The following is a 17,467-nucleotide window of genomic DNA, read 5'->3' on the forward strand; positions in this document are numbered from 1 at the left end:
TCCAAAGCCCACAGTGACAGCCAAAATGGTGAAACACAGAAACAGAAGCCAAATGAAAGAGCAAGAGACATCCACCGAAGATGAGATCAATGTGGAGCAATTAGGCATGTTAACAGAGCTAGAATTCAGAGCCATGATCTTGAGGAAGCTGAACAGCATGAGTAAGGACATAGAGACACTGAAAATAAGCCAACTGGAAATTAAAAACCATCAAGAAGAGATAAAAAATGACATATCAGAAATGAAAAACACATTGGAAGTAGAGGAAGCTGAGGACTGGATCAGTGAATTAGAAGACAGGGTAGAAAAAATCAACCAATCGGAAAAAACGATTAAAAAACAGGAAGAGAGCCCTGGCCAGTTTGGCTCAGCGGTTAGAGCGTCCGCCTGCGGTCCGGAGAGACCCGGGTTCGTTTCCCACTAAGGGCATGTACCTCGGTTGCAGTTTGTCCCCGGCCCTGGTTGGTCGTGTGGGTGGCAGCCACTCGATGTGTCCCTTCCACATCGATGTTTCCCTCTCTCTCTCCCTCTCTCTCCCTCCCACTCAATCAGTACAAAAAAATGGAAAAATGTCCTCGGGTGAGGATGAAAAAACAAAACAGGAAGACAGCTTAAGAGAACTGTGGGACAACTGGAAACATAATAATATTTGCATCATAGGAGTCTCCGAAGAAGAAGAAAATGAGCAAGGGATAGAGAATATATTCAAAAAAATAGTGACAGAAAACTTCCCTAATTTGGTGAAGGAAGAAGGCATTCAAGTTCAAGAAGCACAGAGAGTCCCAAGTAAGAAGAACCCAAGCAGGCCCACACCAAGACACTAGTAATTAAAATGCCACAAATTAAAGACAAAGAGAGAATCCTAAAAGCAGCAAGAGGTAAGCAACAGGTTACCTACAAAGGAACCCCCATAACGCTCTCAGCTGACTTCTCACAAGAAATACTACAGGCCAGAAGGGAATGGCATGAAGTAATCAAAGTCATGAAAAACAAGGATCTGAATCCAAGACTACTCTACCCAGCAAGGCTATCATTCAAAATAGAAGGTCAAATAAAGAGCTTCCCAGACAAAAAAAGGCTAAGGGAATACATTAGCACCAAACCAGCACTGCAAGAAATGTTAAAAGGACTGCTGTAATTAGCAGTAGAAATGGGAAGGAAAATAGAACCACACTAAACAAAAATGGCAATAAATAAGTACATATCAATAATCACCTTAAATGTAAATGGATTGAATGTTCCCATAAAAAGACACAGAGTAGCTGATTGGATAAGAAAGCATGACTCATCTATATGTTGTTTACAAGAGACCCACCTCACAACAAAAGACTCACATAGGTTGAAAGTGAAGGGATGGAAAAAAATTTTCCAAGCAAATAGAAAGCAAAAAAAAGCTGGGGTAGCAATTCTCATATCTGATGAAATAGATTTCAAAATGAAGACCATAACTAGAGACAAGGACGGCCACTACATAATATTGAAAGGATCTATCCAACAGGAAGATATAACCTTGATAAACATATATGCACCCAATATAGGACCACCAAAATATATTAAACATCTTCTAGAGGACTTCCAAGGAGAAATTGACAACAATACAATCATAGCAGGGGAGTTCAACACCCCGTTGACACCACTGGATAGATCCTCTAGGCAAAAAATTAGCAAGGAAACAGAGACTCTAAATGAAGCACTAGACCAAATGGATTTAATAGATATCTACAGAGAATTACATCCCAAAACTACAGAATACACATTCTCCTCAAGTGCACATGGGACATTCTCAAAGACAGACCACATGATAGGACACAAACTAAATCTCTACAAGTTCAAGAAGATTGAAATCATATCAAGCATCTTCTCAGATCACAATGGCATGAAACTAGAAATCAATTGCAACAAGAACATGCAAAGACATTTCAACACATGGAGGCTAAATAGCATGTTATTAAACAATGAATGGGAGACCGAGGAGATCAAGGAAGAAATTAAAAACTTCCTGGAAACCAATGAGAATGAACACACAACAACACAAAATCTATGGGATGCAGCGAAAGCAGTTCTGAGAGGGAAGTTCATAGCACTACAGGCCTACCTCAAAAAACAAGAAAAATTTCTAATTGACTGTCTAACCTCACAACTTAAAGAATTAGAAAGCAAACAAAAAGAAAACCCGAGAGCAAGTAGAAGGAAGGAAATAGTAAAGATCAGAGCAGAAATAAATGACATAGAGACCAAAAAAAAACAATTCAAAGATCAATGAAACAAAGAGCTGGTTTTTCAAAAAGATAAACAAGATTGATGGACCTTTAGCTAGACTCACCAAGAAACAAAGAGAGAGAACCCAAATACACAAAATCCGAAATGAAAGAGGAGAAGTAACAACCAACACAACGGAAATACAAAAGATTGTTAACAACTACTATGAACAACTATTTGCCAACAAATTCGACAATCTAAGCAAAATGGACAAATTTCTAGACACACACAGTCTCCCAAAACTGGACCGGAAGAGACAGAAAACTTGAACAGACCAATAACAACTAAGGAAATTGAAGAGGTAATCAAGACTCTCCCAGCAAACAAAAGCCCAGGCCCAGATGGCTTCATGGGGGAGTTTTACCGAACATTCAAAAAAGAACTAACACCCATTCTCCTCAAACTATTTCAAAAAATTCAAGAAGAAGGAAGACTTCCAAACACATCTACGAAGCCAGCATAATTCTAATTCCAAAACCAGAAAAAGACACTACAAAGAAAGAACACTACAGGCCAATATCCCTGATGAACATAGACGCCAAAATCCTGAACAAAATATTAGCAAATCGGATCCAGAAATTCATCAAAAAAATTATTCACCATGACCAAGTGGGATTCATTCCAGGGATGCAAGGCTGGTACAATATTCACAAATCAATAAATGTGATAAACCACATAAATAAGATGAAGAATAAAAACCACATGATCATATCAATAGATGCTGAAAAAGCATTCGACAAAATCCAGCATCCATTTCTGATAAAAATGCTCAGCAATGTGGGAATAGAGGGATCATATTTCGACATAATAAGGGCCATATATGAAAGACCTACAGCCAACATCATACTCAATGGACAGAAACTAAAAACATTTCCATTAAAAACAGGAACAAGACAGGGATGTCCACTTTCACCACATTTATTTAACATTGTACTGGAAGTCTTAGCCACAGCAATCAGACAGGAAGAAAAAATAAAAGGGATCCAAATTGGAAAGGAGGAAGTGAAACTGTCATTATTTGCAGATGACATGATATTATACATAGAAAACCCTAAAGACTCCATCAAAAATCTACTAGACTTAATAAATGAATTTAGAAAAGTAGCAGGATACAAAATTAACGTCAAGAAATCGACGGCATTCTTGTACACCAAAGATGAACTCACAAAAAGAGAAACTGAAAAAACAATCCCATTTACCATCGCTCCAAAAAAATTACGATACCTAGGAATAAACTTAACCAAAGAAGTAAAGGACCTGTTTGCAGAAAACTACAGGTCATTGAAAAAAGAAATAGAGGAAGATATAAAAAAGTGGAAGCACATACCCTGTTCATGGATTGGAAGAATTAACATCATCAAAATGTCCATACTACCCAAAGCAATCTATAGATTCAATGCAATCCCCATCAAAATACCAACGACATATTTCATAGACCTAGAACAAATACTTCAAAAGTTCATATGGAACCAAAAAAGACCCCGAATAGCCACAGCAATCTTGAAAAAGAAGGACAAAGTAGGTGGGATAACAATACCAGATATCAGGTTATACTACAAAGCAACTGTAACCAAAACAGCCTGGTACTGGCACAAGAACAGGCATATAGACCAGTGGAACAGAACTGAAAACCCAGAAATGGACCCAAGGCAATTAATATTTTACAGAGGTGGCAAGAGCATACAGTGGAGTAAAGACAGCCTCTTTAATAAATGGTGTTGGGAAAATTGGACAGCTACATACAAAAAAATGAAACTAGACCATCAACTTACACCATACACAAAAATAAACTCAAAATATGGATAAAAGACTTAAATGTGACCCATGAATCCATAAAAATTCTAGAAGAAAATGTAGGCAACAAAATTTCGGACATCTTATGGAGCAGAATTTTCACTTATACATCACCTAAGGCAACAGAAACAAAGGAAAAAATGAACACATGGGACTACATCAACCTAAAAAGCTTCTGCACAGCAAAAGAAACAATCATCAAAATGGAAAGGCAACCCACTGTATGGGAGAACATCATTGCCAATGATATATCAGATAAGGGGTTAATTTCCAATATATATAGAGTGCTCCTACAACTCAACAAAAGGAAGACAAAGAACCCAATTTAAAAATGGGCAGAGGAGCTGAATAGACACCTCTCCAAACAGGACATACAAATGGCCAAGAGACATATGAAGAAATGCTCAACATCACTAATCATCAGAGACATGCAAATTAAAACCACAATGATGTATCACCTCACACCTGTCAGAATGGCCGCCATCAACAAATCATCAAACAACAAGTGTTGGCAAGGGTGTGGAGAAAAGGGGACTCTGATACACTGCTGGTGGGAATGCAGACTGGTGCAGCCACTATGGAAAACAATATGGTGTTACCTCAAAAAATTAAAAATTGAACTTCCATTTGACCCAGTGATCCCACTTCTAGGAATATACCCTAAGAAGCCTGAAATACCAATCAGGGAGAATATATGTACCCCCCATTTTCATAGCAGCACTATTTACAATAGCTAAGATCTGGAAACAGCCCAAGTGTCCATCAGTAGACGAATGGGTAAAAAAGCCGTGGTACATATACACAATGGAGTACTATGCAGTGGTAAGAAAGAAAGATCTCTTATCCTTTGAGACGACATGGAGGGACCTGGAAAGTATTATCCTAAGTGAAATAAGCCAAGCAGAAAAAGACAAATACCACATGATCTCACTTATATACGGAATATAATGAACATAACAGTCTGAGGAATATGGTAGACCCAGAAACATGGAAGTAGGGTACAGACTGACATCCCCCAGAAGAGGGTGTGGGGGAGGTGGGAAGAGATAAACCACAGAACTTATATGCATGTATGCATGACCAATGGACATGGACAACTAAGCTGGGGACGGGGCGGGGGTGGGGTAGGGAGGGAGGTGCCAATGGAGTAAAAAAGGTGAAATATCTGTAACAAAAAAATAATTAAATAATTAAAAATTAATAAATAAATAAAAAATAAAGTGATATTACCAGTACCTGCGCCTTTGCAAGAATCTTTTGTGCTATATTACAATTACATGAGAAGCTCCACAGTGACATGAGAAGACCCTACCTGCCCCACCCCCAGTTGCCCCACCCCCAGTTGCCCTAGTTTTCCAAGAGAAGCCGAGAGTTTTGGTATTATGGGAAAATGCCCCCTCCAAAAAAAAAAAAAGTAATGTACATGTTGGCAATTGTTGAAATTAACAAGAAACAAAGGGAAACAAAAACCTTCAAGGAGGCCAACAAACCAGAATAAAACAGCAGTCAATATCCAGCATGAGATAAAAGATTCATCTTTTCCTTTTTATTAGGAGTATTTATTCCAGAATCACTCAACTTTATATTTTGTGTATATCCAAAGAAAGGCAAAATAGTTTTCTTAACCAACACCCAAAATCTAATAAGTAGGGTTACAAGATTTAGCAGATAAAAATATAGGGCACTGCCCTGGCGGTTTGGCTCAGCGGTTATAGCGTCGGTCTGAGGTCCAGAGAGACCCCAGTTCAGTTCCTGTTAAGGGCACGTACCTCAGTTGCAGTTTGTCCCTGGCCCTGGTTGGGTCGTGCGGGAGGCAGCCACTTGATGTGTTCCTTCCACATCAATGTTTCTCTCTTCCTCTCTCTCCCTCCTACTCTATCTGAACAAAAAATGGAAAAATGTCCTCGGGTGAGGATAAAAAGAAAAAAATACGGGGTACCCAGTTAAATTTCAATTTTAGATAAGCAACAAATATATTTCCCAGGTTTTTAAACATATTTGAGATAATGCTTATATTTTAAAATTACTTACTGTTCACCTGAAATGTAACTGTCTTGTATTTTATCTGGCCACTTTACTAATAAGCCAACTCCATGTCATAATAGAGTAGTTACTATTAAAATTAATATGTAGCCCTGGCTGGTTTGGCCTAGCAGTTAGAGCATCAGCCAGCAGACCAATGGATCACAGGTTTGATTCTGGTCAAGGGCAAATACCTCGGTAGTGGTTCATCCCCGGCCCTGGTCAGGGTTGTGTGGAAGGCAACTAGTCGATGTATCTCTCTCACATCGATGTTTCTCTTTCTCTTTGTCTCTCTCCCCCGACCCCTTCTTTCCTTCCCTCCCACTCTATCTGAAGATAAATAGAAAAATATCTTCTGGTAAAGATTAGAAAATAAATAAATAAAATAAAAGTAATATATAATAACATTAGCAACTAACATTGTAATTGCATTTGTGTTTTGTTTAAATAACATTTCTGTTGAAATACCACATATATTCAGAAAAGTGCACATATCGTAAGTACAGCTCAGTGACTTTTCACAACTGAGCATGCCCAGACTAGGACCTTGATCAACAAACAGCAAAGTCCTGGCCTCCCCGAGCCCCTCTACCCTTTCAGACTCTGCCCCCTGTCTAAGGGGAACACTATTCTGGACTTAAAACAACATCAATTAGTATGTTATGCTTTTAATCTTATGTAGATAGGATTGGGTTGTATTTTTAAGCTTACAAAACTCAGGGTGGGGGTGGCAGGTGGAGAGGAGGAGAGAGGAGGGGAGGGAGAGAGAGAATATTTATCTGATTATTAGATTGTTGTGTAAATTCATGTTTGGGGGTAGAGCAGACACGGCCTGTACCCAGCCTGTAACTACTTGCCCTTACCATTTCAGTTCCAACTCGCTTGACCTCCAGTTGCCAGAACCTGCATTTTTCTGAGGGTTCTCCTTAACCACTGCCCCTGAAACAGGAAGTGCTAGGGGGTTAACACTCCTGGGTGCAGCCCACAACCAATGAGTGGGAGTGGGTGAATAAATGGCCCAGCTCCTCCTCCAGTGGGTGAGACAAGGAGAGAAATATGTTCTACATGGTCTCCCAGAGCCTCCCACCAGGACTGTACCCCAATTACCCCTGCTGTAACTTGCTTATTGTTCCTACCTCACTTCCCTCACCCCCTAACAATGTTTCCTAGAATCACCTCCCAAATAAGCGGTATGCCTCAGGCTCTGTTTCTGGGTGAGTCCAAGCTAACACATCTGGTTACTTGAAATTACCCTAAATGCCTTGCATTTATTCAACAGACTCGTACGTACCTAGTGCTAGCATCTAATGCTTCTAAATGTAGTGCTAGGTGCTGGCACAGCAATGCCTGGCAGTGAAAGCAGACTCTACTCTTAGAGGAGTGGGTGAAGTCTCCATAAGCACAGCAGGCCACAGTCCAGCATTTTCTTCCCTAAGGCAGAGCTGACTTCCTGGGAATTCTGACGTGTATGAGAACACCCTGAGCCACCAAACTGTGAAGACTGACTAGGCAGTAATTTACATTTAACATGAAAATGACTGCACATTTTGGATGATTAAGAAGGTACTTCCGAGTCCCGGGCACCCCGGGTCATCATGAGTGTCCATGGTTATTGTTCAACACAATCAATGAAGAGCGTTTGAGAGATGGCTGTATGTCTGCACTGTCCTGATGGGGCCTCATTTTTATTTAAATATTTCTCCAGTAGCAGCTTGTTCACTTGTCACTTGTTTTCTTCACATAAAACTAGAACTCAAAATGAGATTTCTTAGAAAAATAAAATTAAAAACATGAGCTCGTTCTCATATTTATGAAGATTAATAAGCAGAAGTTTATTGTATTTTGCAAAAGCATATTGTCATCTTTTTACGTGGCCTGATTATTATTCTCCATTTTTTACAGTAAACATCTAGAAAGCAGGAGCCATTTGTATGTTAGTGAATTTTCCCAGGATTGAAGTATTTAAAAAGTGTACTTGAATAATGGACAGACAGTAGTGCTAAGACTTCCCACTGGAGGAAAACTCAAGTCAGATCCTCACCTGTTCTGAATCCTAGGGCCACCATGACTCAGGTTCTGTGGGAGACATCCCAGAGCCCCATCCTTGCTACACACGGTGTGGTTTTCTTTTCTGAGATGAGAATTGGTTATGGAAATTGTGTCAGCTCAAAAGCTTGGAACAAAACTCATGTTATGACTTTCAAATCCCTTTTCCATGAAATCTGTGTGAAATAACATTTCTCTTAGACTATGGCAGTTTATGTTTTATGTCATGTAACTATTATAGTGTTCTGACTGCTTCAGTAGTTTTTTTAAATGCAAACTGCTCACAAGTTTTACGGTATTTGTGCTTTTTAAAATGTCTGCAATGTCAAATTCCATTCTACATCAAGAAAAATCATCATAGCCCTGGCTGGTTTGGCTTAGCGGGTAGAGTGTTGGCCCATGGACTGTAAGGTCATGGGTTCGATTCCTGGTCAAGGGCACAGAACCAGGTTTCAGGTTCAATCCCCAAACTTAGTCAGGGTCGTGCAGGAGGCAACCAGTCAATGTGTCTCTCTCACATCAATTTTTCTCTAACAAAAAAAAAAAAAAATCATCATATGTGTTATATATACACTACAAATCTCTATATTCAGGGTGTAGCAAAAGTAGGTTTACCATTGTGAATATGTAGAACACAGAGCTTATTCTTGTATTATTATTTATTAATTATTGTATTATTTTCCATGTGAACAACTGTAAACCTACTTTTGCCCCACCCTGTATACTATGTATGCATATAATCGTATATAAATAGCTATATAGAGATTTGCAATACATATCCTTATACAGAAAAGATATAGTTTTATCATAAACAATTACTTTTAGCCTCCTAGAAGGAGTCAGAATTCTAAAAGATAATCACTCAACGTTTGAATAAAGGAGAATGCGTTCCTCTGTTTTGGAAGTACAAGGGATTTTTTGTCTCTTTGGTTTTTTGTTTGTTTGTTTGTTTGTTGCATTATGCCATGCTGAAACTAAATGGAATTATAAGAAGGAAACTGAAGCTGCATATTCAATAGGAAAAGTGTGAAATGCACTCCAGAAATAGAAAAGCAATATCAAGATGAAGTTCCAGCTGGGAGGGATTCCTGGAGCTATAGAGAGAAACTAGAGCCTCTAGCTTTCATTTATGGAGGAGTTTGCCAGCAGATGGCCCTTTGTAATCTGTACCATCTGTGTTATTGATTAATGGGGTCAAGGGCAGAATTACTCACTGTTGGTTTTCTCCCAGGACCCCTATTCTGGTCTTTTCACCAGAAAGGCTTGTCTTTCTTCCTTGCAGTCATTCTGCAATGTGCTGAGGAAGCACTGTGCTCTTCTCTCAATGTCTCCCCTACTCTAGGTTAAGTGACACCTGCCAACAGATGCCAGAGAGCCTCCATTTTGATGCAGAGGTGCTAATATGCTCCTCTCTGCCAATACATATGTTCAGGGTCTGAGTCAGATGGTTGTTAGTCTCCATCTTAAGATAAAAGACCCTTCACCAAGAGACAAAGGGAACCACTTAGCCCCTGAGCATCAGGGTTTTCATGTTTGTGGGAAAAAAACATTCAATCACCAAACAATGAGCTATAATTGTGTCATGTTGATGTTCTTTTTTTTTAACTAAAATAGCTAAACAGAGTAGTTTCAGACTCACTTAACTGATACTGTCTCCCTTACAACATGTCCATCCATATCCTTATCTATGGTCCTTATGGTAACTACTTTCTGCTTTGATTGCTTGTCCTGAATCTCTTTAAAGCAGTATGTTTTTAAAATTGAGCTGTGGTTACTGTTGTTGTTGTTGTTGTTGTCTCTCACCTTCAACTCTTTAGTCTTTTGGCTACAATCTCCAACACAGCAGCTTAAAGTCATAGAGAAAAAGAAATCTCCAGGAGGCTCTCACAAATCTGCTTTTCACCCTTGTCTTCAGTGATGAGGCGCTGTAGCATAGTATATGTGAACAGGGACTTCTGACTCAAGCTTCCTGGGTTCAGATCCCAGCCCTGCCCCAGTACCAATTATAGGATCTTGGTTAACTCCCTCAACTTGGCCAAACCCCTATTGCTGGCCAGTGAGGGAGACAGTGCCCACCTTATTAGGTTGTTGTAGAACTGAATGAGATAACTCTTCTGGATGTGAAGGCATGCCTGACAGACCCGCACTTAAAGCATCTAATGAGGGGCAAGTGGGAATAAACGGGGAGGTGAGAAGGGATGAAAGCTTGGATGGCCACAGACGCAGCCCTGCAGCCAGGAGCTCACAGCTCAGCCCGGAGAAGGGAGAAAGCTAGTGTAGGAGGAGCTTCCTTCAGCCAGGAGAAACAGAGTCATGGTGGGCTGTCAGGCAGGGTGAGCGGAGAAAACAGTGACTGAGCCAGCAGAGACGTCTGATAGAGCACAGAGATTCTGCCATGCAGCTGTCCACTGTTGGGCAGTGGTGTTTCAGATGGAGAAACAGGACCTCAGAGCCCTGCCACTCCTTGGACTTCACAATCCCACATCCTGTTGCCCTTGGTGTTAGGTCAAGGAGCACATTATCTGTAAACTGAGAGCTATTGCAGTAGAAATGCTGTTTCCTTCTGTGATTGATCCCCAGCTGCTTCTGGGGGAACCAAAGGAGGTCCAGGGTCGCCATTACAGTGAGGGCAAAACTAACCCACCCTCAAGCAGCATAGGTGTATTGTCTTACTGAAGCTGCCCAGGTCAAGTCTGGGAGGTCACAGAGGTAAAAATCTTGTGATTCAGCACCATCTACTGGAAAATAGTAGAAAGACCTCTTCAGAGAAAACTGCTAGAGAAGGGGCAATAATACATATATGCATAAATAAATGCCTGGACAAAGGAGACCAGCAAATACCGTGAATAACCATGGTAACAAGGAAGCTCAGGAAAAAAAAAAAAAAAAAAAAAACAGCCCTGGCTGGTTTGGCTCAGCGGTTAGAGCATGGGCCTACAGACCAAAGAGTTGTGGGTTCGATTCTGGTCAAAGGCATGTACTTTGGTTGCAGTTTGATCCCTGGCCCTGGTTGGGGTCATGCAAGAGGTGACCAATTGATCTGTTTCTCTCATATTGATGTTTCTCTCTATATATCCCTCCCTGTCTCCTCCCTCCCACTCCATCTGAATATCAATGGGAAAATATCCTCAAGTGAAGATTTAAAAAAGAAAGAAAGAAAACAAAATATCCCCAGAGAGCAAGCTGGAACACATGGAAATATGTGAAATATGTGATATAAATGACAGATTTCAAGATTGCAGTTCTGAAAATCCTTAATGAGATGTGAGAAGATACAAACAGGCAATTCAATGCACTCAGAAAACAAATTAATGAACAAAACAAGGACTTTACCAGATTGAAATTTTTAAAAAGAACCAATCAGAAATCCTAGAAATGAAGCATACAATTAAGGCGATTAGGAGTGAACTACTGAGCATAGAAAACAGAGCCAACCAGATGGAGGAAGGAATTAGTAATATTGAAGATAGGCATCTAGAAATGACGCAGCAGGCAGAAGAGAGAGACCTGAGCATAAACAAAAATGAAAGAGCTCTATGAAAACTATCTGAGTCCATCAGAAAAGGCAATATTAGAATAACAGGAATACCAGAAGAAGAAGAGAGGGAGAAAACAATGGAGAGCCTATTCAAACAGTGGATGAGAACTTCCCAAAACTGTGGAAAGAACTAGATCCTTGAATTCAAGAAGCAAACAGAACATGTAGTTACCTCAATCCAAAGAGGCCCTCTCCAAGGCACATTGTATTAAAACGGAAAAAAAGAAAAAAGTTCATGAAAAAGAAAAAATTCTCAAAGCAGTGGGGGAAAAGAAGGCAGTGACCTACAAAGGAAAACCCATCAGAATATCATCCAACTTCTCAGCAGAAACTCTACAAACCAGAAGAGAGTGGAACCAAATATTCAAACATCTGAAAGAGAGAAATTACCAGCCATGAATAATATAGCCAGCAAAATTATCCTTTAAATATGAAAGAGAAATAAAGACTTTCCCAGACATACAGAAGCTGAGGGATTTTATCACCAGGAAACTTCCATTGCAGAAAATACTCAAGGGAGTAATTCTACCTGAAACAAAGAACATGAGATCACAACACTACTCGTAAGATCACCAAAAAACTTACAGCATAAACAGGGTTAATTTATGACAACAAAAACATAAAAGGGGAAGGGAGAAATGTCTGAACTGGCAAAGGAGGATAAAGATCAGATGCACTGAAAAGAAAAAAAAACTACTGTATATATTCAACATTATTTTTTATAAGCCTAATGGTAACCACACACAAAAATCATGAAACTAAAATACATGCCTTTAGAAAGAAAAAAAAAAAAAAAAGAGGAAACAGAGGAAGGAAGTATGGAATACCACCAAACAAAAGCAACAGACGGAAACACAAAGGAAAAGAAACAATGGAGGCACAGAGCTACTGGAAAACAAAAATATAAAATGGCTATAGGAAATCCTCATACATCAATCAATAATTACCCTAAATGTAAATGTAAATGGACTGAATTCACCAATAAAGAGGCACAGTGTAACAGAATGGATCAAAAAACAAAACCCAACCATATTCTGCCTACAAGAGACACATTTAAACCTCAAAGACAAAGGTAGATTCAAAATGAAAGGGTAAAAAATGATTCTACACACAAATAGCATCCACAGAAAAGCAGGTGTAGCCATACTTATACCTGAAAAAATATATTTCAAGATAAAAAAAATAAAAATGGGCATTTTATAATGATAAAGCAGACATTTCATCAAGAAAACATAACACTTTCTAATATATATGCACCCAACCAAGAAACTATTGACAGAAATAAAGGGAGAAACAAATCAAACACACTCATAGTTGGAGACCTTAATACTCCATTGACAGCTCTAGATAGATCATCCAAACAGAAAATCAATAAAGAAATATCAGCCTTAAATGACACACTAGACCAAATGGACATAATTGACATTTACAGAGCCTTTTATCCCAGAGCATCAAATTATACATTCTTCTCAAGTGCACATGGAACATTCTCAAGGATAGACTGTATGTTGGGTCACAAAACTAGCCTCAACAAATTCAGAAAGATTGAAATCATACCAAGCACATTCTTTGACCATGATGCCTTCAAATTAGAAATCAACTGCAAAAAGAAAGTAAAGAAAACCGCAAAAACATGGAGATTAAACATCATCCTACTAAAAAAAAAATGACTGGGTCAAAGAAGAATGAAAGGTGTGATGAAAAGATATATAGAGTGTGTTCAGCCTGCCTCCTGCTTGCCTAGGTGTGTGTGTGTGAGCATGTGTGAGTGTGTATTCTCAAAGATATATGCACTCTATGTTCATTGCAGCATTATTCATAGTGGTCAAGATATGGAAACAACCAAAGTGTCCTGCAATAGAGGAGTGGATAAAGAAGATATGGTACATATACACAGTGGACTACTACTCAGTCATAAGAAAGGATGGAATACTGCCATTTGTAACAACATGGACGGACCTTGAGAATATTATGCTAAGTGAAATAAGTCAGGCAGAAAAAGCAAAGAACCATATGATTTCACTCATATGTAGGATATAAAACTGAAACTTGTGAACACAAAAAACAGTGTGGTAGTTGCCAGAGGGAAGGAGGTGGGGGTGTGGGAGGTGAAGGGGGCCTAATATATGGTGATGGAAGATGATTTGACTTTGGGTGGTGGGCACACAGTGCAATATACAGATCTTGTAACACAGAAACCCACACTTGAAACATATGATCATTATAACCAATGTCACCCCAATAAATTTAAATAAACAAATAAATAAATAAAAGATAGGACCATAGCCAGAAATAAGAAAATACAGGAGAGAAATATTTTTTGCCATGGTGAATGGTGGTCACGGAAAGGCAGAGATGCATATGAAGTCATGGTCACAGCTCTCACTGTAGAGACCACAGAATCATCAACAATGCTTTCATTCCCTCTAGAGTGGTGATTTTCAGCTGGTGTGCAGTGGCACGCTGGTGTGCTGCAAGAATTTTTAAAATGTTTAATACCTTTTTACTTAGTCCGGGACACTGACCTATTTTCTCTAAGATCGTCAAATAAAAAAATGACAACAGCCAATAGCTGTCCAGTGTGAATAAATCAAAATTATACCTATTTTTTTGTCATATTGACAAAAAATACATTCTTTGGTGTGCCTCAGAATTTTAGTAATTAGTTTATGTGTGCCATGAGATGAAAAAGGTTGAATATCACTGCTCTAGAATGTGGAAAGAAATTCTCTGGTTTGACTCTTTCTTACTTGTCCTCCAGTTTATTGGTTCTATAGAAAAAAAATGGTATTGCTCAGTGTGGGCTCTGAATCTGGAGCTGATATTTAATAACAGTCCGGACATTGAAACAATTATATTTATAAAGAGATAAAATATATTACTCTTCATCGAGATTTGACATCTTAGATCTAGTGCAAAGTGTAATTTCTTTAAGCAGTAAATCTAAGTAGATCACTTGTATTAAACCCTTTTTATTTTAGTTGTTGTTTTTATTAAAGTTATGAATGCAGAGTGTAAAGAGGCCATCAATTCTAGAAGGCTGATTATGACACAAAGCCCTCCTCCAGTCCTGCTGGCTCCAGTGTCCCGCTCTTCTGTGGCAACTACTTTTCATGAGTTTGTTTGTTCCTGGTACTGGCTCAATATCTCTAAACAACTTTCTTTAATGACAGTTACTTGATTTTTTAGTTTTGAACATTCTCCAATGACTCCACAGTATGGAAGAGGAGGGTATAGGTCTATTTTAGCCCCACCTGCCCAGTCTTCCCAACTAGTGATGTCATAAATTTGGTTAGACAGTAGTCTATGCTTACTTATTATGACTCTGTAACCACTATTCATAGCTGAACCATTAATACATAATAATTCATCTTCCTTTTCTGCACAACTCTGTATTTTCCTTGTGGTTTATAATTACCTTTTTTGTTTGTTTGTTATTCATTTGTTTGCTCAGTTTTCTATGTTTTATTCCCAGAGCTCTCTAGTCTCCTTTCTATGGGTTCAGAATTATCAGATTTTCCATTAATTTTGTGGTTTTAGCCTCATTACTTCTGAGTCCTCCAACCTCTAATCTGGCTGGGTTATTCTGTAAACCTGCTGCAAAAGTTTAAATTTGGTCTCCTTTTACTGTCTTTTTAGGATCTTCCTTCACTAGTCTGGAAATTTTCCTTACTTATTATTATAGATACTTATTATCTGGTGTAATGGTTTCTTGTAGCATACCTATATGTAACAAGTGGTTCGCCCCCTTATTTTGGTGGAGCACATCTTCCAGTAGCTTTCTGAGAAGGGGGTGCCTGGTAAGTAACACTTTTGAAACAGACTTTTCTTTTTAATCTTCATTCACTTTTTTTTTTTAATCCTCACCTGAGGATACTTTTGCATTTATCCTGAGATAGAGCAGGAAGGAGAGAGGGAGAAAGAGAGAAGGAGAAACATTGATGTGAGAGAGACACATCAAGTGGCTGCCACCCACACAACCCCAATCGGGGCCAGGGACAAACTGCAACTGAAGTACGTGCCCTTAGCAGGAACCGAACCCGGGCCTCTCTGATCCACAGGCCAACGTTCTAACCACTGAACCAAACTAGCCAGGGCTCTTTTCTCACTTTTAATGAACAATTGGTTGGATGAAGAATTCCAAGCATCTTCAAAATTGTCTTCTAGCTTCAAGTGCTTTTGTTCAGAAATAAAATGTTATTCTGGTTTTGACATGTGTATATAATCCTGTTTCTCTCTCTCTAGTATTTTCTAGGACCTTTTTTTGTTCCCATATTCTGAAAATTAGTGATGAAATGCCTTGGTGTACAACTTTATTTTGTCCATTGAGCTGGACACTCATAGGGCTCTTAGAAAATTCACATTCTTCACTTCTGAAAATGTTCCTTGAATTATTTATTTGATTATTTCCACTCCTCTGTTTTCTGGAACTCCTGTTCTCCAAATTGTGGGTATCCTGTTTTCTGTTAAGGTGTGGGGTGTGGAGTCCCTAGACTGCTTAAGTAATGGAGGAAGTTTCGGGATTAAATTCTTCAGCAGTCTTTCAGTCATCCTGTTTTCAAGCTCGCCTTCATTCCCACTTCTAGATTTTTGTCCACTGCCAGCTGAATGACTGTTTGTTCTGATTTTTAGCTTCCAGGGTTTTGTTTCTGTGATCAACTCTTCTATTCTTTTTCTTTATGTTCATGTCTTATTATTTTTAATCCCTTTACTATTATCTTATTATGATATAATGAGAAAGAGCAAAGGTAATAGTATGTGTTCAACCTGCCATCTTAAGTAAAAGCCCAAGTGATTTTTTTAAAGAAATTTAGAATTGATATTTGCCATATTTTAAGTCCATTTGCCTAATTATAATAAATTGATAAATATTCACAATCTTTTGTGACCTACTGGAGAATGAACAATGTAGTCCAGCTGAATCTATTCTGTAGCTGGTGAATGATGACCACAGGTTCTAAGAGATGATGATACAAGGAGAGAATGATAAAAGGGTAAAAAAAAAATGCTTTATTTATTCTAAAGTGACTTTTGTAGCGCCAGTCCACTTCTTGACCACCCCATCATCTGTAATTTAGATCTACAAATACAAAACCTAATAAGGTAAAATTAGCAACAGAAGATACCTAACTGGTCATGTAACAAGTGGAAGAATGTGTTAATGGAAAGAGACTGGATTCATTATTCATTTATGATTCTATTTAAGTCATATCTTTCATGTTATTTGAATCCAGAAAGCCTTCTCTGGCTTGACTTTGCCTGACACAGCAGTCAGGGAGAGAAAAGGCACCAGAGGTTGCCTTGTCCCTGGAATCCTTTTTTCCTGTTGTCTTTGGTGCAGCATGTGCCTGTCATTGGTCCAGCTGAGTGTCAACATTTGCTTTATCATTTTTCACTTACCAGGCCAAGCGCGAAGGCAGCCAGACACGTCCTGTGGCCATGGGGTAGTTGAAATTTTTCTAGGGAGGTGGGAGGAAGTTGTGAGTGACATCCTAGGAAGCACATTCAACATGTCATGACTCTCCCCAGTTTCTTTGTGAGGGTCTGCCAACACGGACCTACTCATCAAAGCAAAGAAAAATTGTAGGTACTCCAAAAAGAGACTTCGAAGAGCATACCAAGGAAAAATGATTCTTCCTTCAGAATAAGGGTCTGACCCTGGCATCCATGGTTCCTTCCCCTCCCCCATCCTCTCCTCTGTGCAGTGCCCAGCCCTGGCCCTTTTGTCCTCCTTTGTCACACCCAGGGGCCTCCTTCTCCTGCAGGAGGTCTGGACACAACTGTCAAGGCTACCTGAGCTTCCAGCAG

The 17,467-nt window shown here is 39.1% G+C and overlaps 1 protein-coding gene across 12 annotated transcripts in view; it reads left to right on the forward strand.

Moving 5' to 3' along the window:
• The window catches only part of SLC24A3 (solute carrier family 24 member 3), a 558,214-nt gene that overhangs the window by 480,567 nt on the left and 60,180 nt on the right, over nucleotides 1-17,467 (forward strand). The window lies entirely within an intron of this gene.

The sequence above is a fragment of the Molossus molossus genome, unplaced genomic scaffold (genome assembly GCF_014108415.1).
Source record: "Molossus molossus isolate mMolMol1 unplaced genomic scaffold, mMolMol1.p scaffold_m16_p_6, whole genome shotgun sequence".
Classification (NCBI taxonomy): domain Eukaryota; kingdom Metazoa; phylum Chordata; class Mammalia; order Chiroptera; family Molossidae; genus Molossus; species Molossus molossus.